Genomic DNA, 6714 nt, shown 5'->3' with positions numbered 1-6714 from the left:
ATCTATTTCTGTAGAGATACTTCCTCAGAAACTCAAGGAGGGGTCTCTATGAGTCAGATTCAACTCAATGGGAGTGAGACTCCCCCACCCCCCCGGAAAGGATACACTTTGTGAGCTTGCACAGAATGCAATAGAAACAAATTTAATCAATGAAATTGTTAAGAAAAATGACTTGAAAAACTGACCCAGCAAACATAAAATTCACCCTAAAATTCTAAGAGTAAATAATTTCTCTTGATATCAGAACCTCACTTCTTAACACTACGAACATTATTATCAAAATAAAGCATAATTCTTAATTTAAAACCATATATTACACAATCCACATTAAAGATATATTAGTGATAAATTTTCTGCACAGAATAATATAAAATAAACATATAAAAAGCAAACATGCTTGTGATATAAAGTTTGTGTCATTGACCAGACATTAAGTCTTAATGAAAACCTAGATTATGCTTACAATAGTTTTGTTCATTATTTTCTCTAACTCATTGCTATAAAATGGATATCAATAGCAAAAAACTAGAAAAAAGTGGAAGTCAAATTTTCAATTAAAGATTATTAAGATATATCATATAAAGAAACCTGAATATTGAAACAAGAATCTTCAATTTTAACCTTATTAAATAAAATAGTATTAGGAAATAATTAAGTTGGAAGCTTTAGAAAAGTACTAGAAAATAAAACATGGAAAATCAAAATAATATTTGACATAAAAATAAACCAGAGCAACTGTGAATATTGTTGGAAAATAATATCCATATGAAGAATAAAAATATGAAACCAATAGTATATTAAAGATAATAATAGAAAATTAACAAGTAGGGCAAATTTTGGAAATATTATGCATGTATTTTGCTAGAGTATACTTCATAAAGAGATAGCTATACAAGACAAAATTAAGATTTTATAATTGTGTAAATACTTGTAGTTTTTGTTATAACCAAAAAAAAGAAAAGAAAAACCTCACTGCCATCAAGTCGAATCCAACTCATAGCAACCCCTCCTTGGGTTTCTGATGCAGTATCTCTATGGAAGTAGATTGCCTAGTCTTCCTTCCAAGGAGTGGCTGGTGGGTTTGAACTACCAGCTTTCTGGTTAGCAGTCAAATGCCTTAGGCACTACACTACCAGAGGTGTCCTCTAATGATCTCCAAAATAGAGAGGAGTGGGCATACTAATAAACACCATCCTGTGTTAGAGAAAACAAGCTTGGTCATGACTTTCTTTCATATATATATGTGCATGTATGTATTTGTAGAAAAGATAAATTTGTCTAAAGATATCAATGTATATTGGAAGCAGATGGTCTCATTAAGACCTCATTTACAGTACTAATAATTGATATTTTCCACCAGTACCTAAAGCAGCTTTTGCAAAATCTAAGGAAATTTCCTCTCCACTCATCCCCAAATGTTGAGTGTGTACCTTGTACATCTGTTTACTCCTTCTCTGCAAACTGTTCTGAGAAACCACACATAGTATGGCATGTGCCTTAAACTAGTGGCATGAAGTAAGTTTTGGGATTTGGCAGCTGAAGTTGCCTCCTAAAATGGGCGCTTTTTGTACCTTTACCCAAAACAAACGCACATTGATCTTAAGCATCCCATTGACTAAGATGCTTTGACTCTTCAAGATTTTGCTTTATGTGTCCCTACAGTACCCTGCCATTTTAAAGACCACTGGTGATTCATACCACCCTCAGAAAACTAGGTATACCTCCAACATAAGCTTCTACCTTGAAGTATTTGCAAACTTCTATGTATTTTTATATCAGAGTCCTACTTGTTTGTAATTAAGCATTTAGAAAACATATCGCCTACGTGTATTGGACACCACCCCCCTCTCCAGAGCCTCCTCACATCTGCCTGGTGCTTTTCCTTCACTCTTGATTCTATTCAGATTATACTCATTTATGAGTGTTTAGCTCCAGTGTCCCTACCCCACTTTATTCCTCTTTATAGTGTTGGAAATACGGCACTTCTCAACAAAGGATGGAAACTCCTGTGTTCTTTAACACTGATAATTTTTCACTTTTAAAATAATATATCCTCAATTATTTTACTGCACATTTGCAAGGCATGGGCTTAAATTTAGCTATTATATAATTCTGCTCAACCAAACATTATTATTGTCCCTAAAATACATTTTAATAAACACATAAGTAAGTTGCTATGGATCACACATCTTTCTACTCTATTCTGGTGGGCTTTATTATTTCCTTTGCAAAAACCCAGAGTAAAGCACAAAAATAAAAGTTTATACTAAAAAAAAAAAAAAAAAATCCTAGATACTACTTTCTCACCCTTACAGAAAAGGCCAGTTCAAAGAACACAAATATTATCAGCCAACTAGCTGTGTCTTCTGAAAACAACAAACATGGCCTCAAAACTAATTTTTAAAATTGAGTCAAATATTTTTTCAGTACAATTGGGAGATGTTTGGGTTAGTTATGAAAATATGTTGAAAAAGTTTTTGGTTATCCATGCGAATAATTGTAGTTACAGAATAGGTTCGGAAATTGAGGCTGCAATGAAATAAAGGCACAGAGAACACAGTAAATAGAGATCATCGTATCTTCCTTTGGAGTGTCTCAGAGTTTGTTCACAATCAGTAAGAGCCATGGTTAAGCAGACAATCTCTGTGCCATGGTAAACCCATTTAAACCCAAGGAGGTTCTTTCTAGACCCTGGTAAGATGTTGTGCAAGTGTGTATCACATAGAAAAATATTAGAATGTGGAGATTTTTTTTCCCTGAAGAATGTAATAAACTCACCTATTAAAAAAAAAAAATCCATTTTGATTGACTTGATTCTGACTCACAATGAGGCTGTAGAAAGCACAGGCATGATCAGTTTGAACCCATTCTTCACTGACATAAAAGAGAGGTGATATTAGGCACCTACAAAAGAGAATCCAGTATTGTTTCATAACATAAAGGATCCTCAAATACTCTGAGAGAACATGAAAGAACTGATATGAAATCCACATTTCTCTTTTTTTGCTTGAGTTTCACTTTTTGGCGAGCTCTGGTAGCATAGTGCCTAAGGCACTTGACTGCTACCCAGAAGGCTGGCGGTTTAAACCCACCAGCACTCCTTGGAAGGAAGATGGGGCAATCTATTTCCGTAGTGATACTGCCTCTACTGCCTCGGAAACCCAAGGTTCGACTGGACGGCACATAACAACAATAAGCCCACACACCATCGTTACAGTGTGCTTGATCCCTCCTGTCTGCATTCTTATTACAGGCCATCTCCTGCTGCCTATGTCCTAAGAGGAAATAAACAATCTTTTCAAAGTCAGACTTCTAAAGTCAAGGGGATTGTTTCAGAAAAGACAAACAAGGAAATTAAAAAAGTCTTCAGAAAGGCAGGTTTTAGAGTCCTGTCACAGACTTACCATATAAACTGGATGTTAGTATGACCAGAAAGGTGACAACTAATGTTTCTCCTCTGACTAGAAGATGTTAAAATCATCTTGTGGAAACTTGGTTCATAGGCAAAATTTGACTTCAGTTACTAGTAAGAAGTATCACATTTCTAGCTGGAAGTTCTTTCTCTGGGGGCTGAATCTTTGCAACAGCTCAAAAAGATATTGGCCTTGGCAAATGCAGACTGTTGTATGACATAAAAAGGTCCATTCCAAATAATGGAAATAATGAAGTGGCTTTTAAACTAGGTTTTGGATGTTGTTTGGAAATTTATCCAAAAAAAGTGAGCTATCTCCAGTTCCTTATCGCCTAAGAAAATGAACTTGAGTGTGAGAAACCTCAGTGACTATACAAGAAGAGAACTTGTATTTGGAAAAAAAAAAAAAAAAAGTTTGCTGATGTTGTATCATCACAGTCCCTGAAGAGAAGGAGAATTATTATTTTTCCTCTATGGAAAACCTGTGACTCATTAAAATGTCCACAACAGGGAATCCTGGAACATGGTCATAGAAAAATACTCTACTGCTGTCCTTTCTACCTGTTACTTAAAGATTCATGAAGTAATATTTCTGTAATTTACCCAATCATTTGCAAGTTAAACAAATCCTGATTATCCCATTATAGTATGTGGATGAAGCGGTAGCAAACTGTTACCATTCAGTAATTTACAAAGAAATTACTTCATACAAATATCTCTTGAGTAACTGTTCCACAATATCAAGTTGACTGTCGACTTTCAAGTATGTACAAATGTCAGACATTACTACACTGTGCTGTTCTGACTATGCTAAATGCCCCCTTTTACATTTTCAAGCAGAGCTTCAGGTAATATATTCAGTCTTATGCCTCTTTTCTTCTTATAGTACTTCAATTTTGTACAGAAGTAAAAGTTAATTGTTGTTTCATAGTTATTCAAAATATGAAGCCTCATTTCTCCTTGGTCACCTAGTTATCCAATATTGCTTATGAACAATTTACAAATTCTACATCTTGCCTAATAAGTCTTTTTTTCTCTCTCATACATTTTCTCTGGATCATTGAGTAAAACTTTACTTGGATTTCAGAAATGCTTGTGTGTTACTCAGTACAAAGAATAGCATTCTATTTCCAGCCATACCCTGCTGTATTGTTTGTTTATATCTTTTGAACTTTCTGATAAATTTCAAAGAAATACCATCTTGTTCACTTTAAAGACTCCTTGGCTTCTCTTGCAAGCTATCAGCTCCTTTAAAGCCCACCTATGTGTTCTATCATTTCTTATGCAAGCATTAATATATTTATAATTTAGCAAATAGCAATATAAATTATTTCCTCCTTTTTCAAGATGAAGTACTGCTGTTGAGATAATGTTGCTTTGCAAATATATCAATTAGGAACCCAAATTCAACTAAAAAATATATTAATGAATTTTGTAGCTTTATTGAGAGATTTGTTTTAACCACACATTTATTGAAAATGAAGGTCTTTCCCCATAATACTGACTTCTATTTTTTGATGATAGATATGATCAAATAGTGAATTGGCTCATTAATTTTTAAATTTTATATAACATAGGATACTAATTTATTCGCATCTATGTTCCCAGTGTCTCAATAGAAAAAAAAAAAAAAATAGCCTATGATTTTAGAGCTCTGGTGGCTTAGTGCCTAAGGGATTTGACTGCCAACCAGAAGGCTGGCAGTTCAAATCCACCAGACACTCCTCGGAAGGAAGGTTGGGCAATCTACTTCCCTAGTGATACTGCCTCGGAAACCCAAAGAGAGGTCACTATGATTTGGATCCCACTCGGTGGCAGAGAGCTCAAGTTCAATGAAACATTAAAGATTTTTGTACCTCATAATGTGTGAAAGGGTTGTTGTTGTTTTTAGGTGTCGTCAAGTCAGCTCCAACTCATAGTGATCCTGGGTACAACAGAATGAAACACTGCAAGGTCTTGTGCCAGCCTCAAAATACTTACTATCCCTGAGCCTATCATTGTAGCCGCTGGGTCATTCCATCTCATTGAGGGCCTTCCCCTTTTTCACTGACCCGCCACTTTACCAAGCATGATATCCTTCTCCAGGGAATGATCCCTTCTGATAACATGATCAAAGTAGGAGACAAAATCTGGCCATTTTCGCTTCCAAGGAGCATTCTGGCTGCACTTCTTCCAGGACAGATTTGTTAGTTCTTTTAGCAGTCTATAGTACTTTCAGTATTCTTCGCCAACACCACAACTCAAAAGCATCTACTCTTCTCCGGTCTTCCTTATTCATTGTCCAGCTCTTACATGCATATGAGGTGATTGAAAATACCATGGCTTATGTCAAGTGCACCTTAGTCTTCAAAGAGACATCTTTGCTCCTCAGCACTTCAAAGAGGTCTTTTGAAACAGATTTACCCAGTACAATACTTCATCTGATGTCTTGACTGTTGCTTCCATTGATGTTGATTGTGAAACCAGGTAATATGAAGTCTTTGACAACTTCAATCTCAGTCTGTTCTCCACTTATCATGATGCTGCTTATTGGCCCAGTTGTGAGAATTTTCATTTTCTGTATGTTGAGGTTTAATCCATACTGCAGCTGTAGTCTTTAATCTTCATCAGTGCTTCAAGTCATCCTCACTTTCAGCAAGCAAAATTGTGTCATCTGCATATTGCAGGTTGTTAATGAGACTTCCTCCAAACCTGATGCCATGCTCTTCTTTACATAGTCCAGTTTCTCAGATTATTTGCTCAGCATAAAGATTGAATAAATATGGTGAAAGGAAACAACCCTGAGCCACTTCCTCCCTGATTTTAAAACATGCAGTATCCCCTTGTTCTGTTCCAATGACAGCCTCCTGGATTATGTACAGATTCCTCATGAGTACAATTAAGTGATCCAGAATTCCCATTCTTCTCAATGTTATCCATAATTTGTTATGACCCACACAATTGAACGTTTTTGCATAGTCAATAAAACACAAGGGTAAAAGGTATAAAGGGAAGAAATTCATTCAACAAATATTCTTGCCTGCAGGAAGACCTTTTCATCTGCCCACATGACAGGTGAAAGGAAGTGGATAGACTGGAGACATAATCAAAAATAAAATTGGCAGGATTGTGGAGAGGAAGAAGATAAGATGTTCCCTCGGGTGACAGAATGCCATGTGTACAGTTTTATGATTTCAGTGATAATGAGAAAGAACCAAAAACAGAAGGTACTTATGAGTTAATTTTGATGTTTTGATTTTGATATCACTTTAATACACCCAGGCTGTCATGCTAAATTCATAGCTAAATATAAGGATTGGAGA

Source organism: Orycteropus afer, unplaced genomic scaffold (assembly GCF_000298275.1).
Source record: "Orycteropus afer afer isolate SDZICR_OR568_19922 unplaced genomic scaffold, OryAfe1.0 scaffold00474, whole genome shotgun sequence".
Classification (NCBI taxonomy): Eukaryota; Metazoa; Chordata; class Mammalia; order Tubulidentata; family Orycteropodidae; genus Orycteropus; species Orycteropus afer.
The sequence above is the reverse complement of the archived record's forward strand: the minus strand, read 5'-3'. Positions refer to the sequence as shown.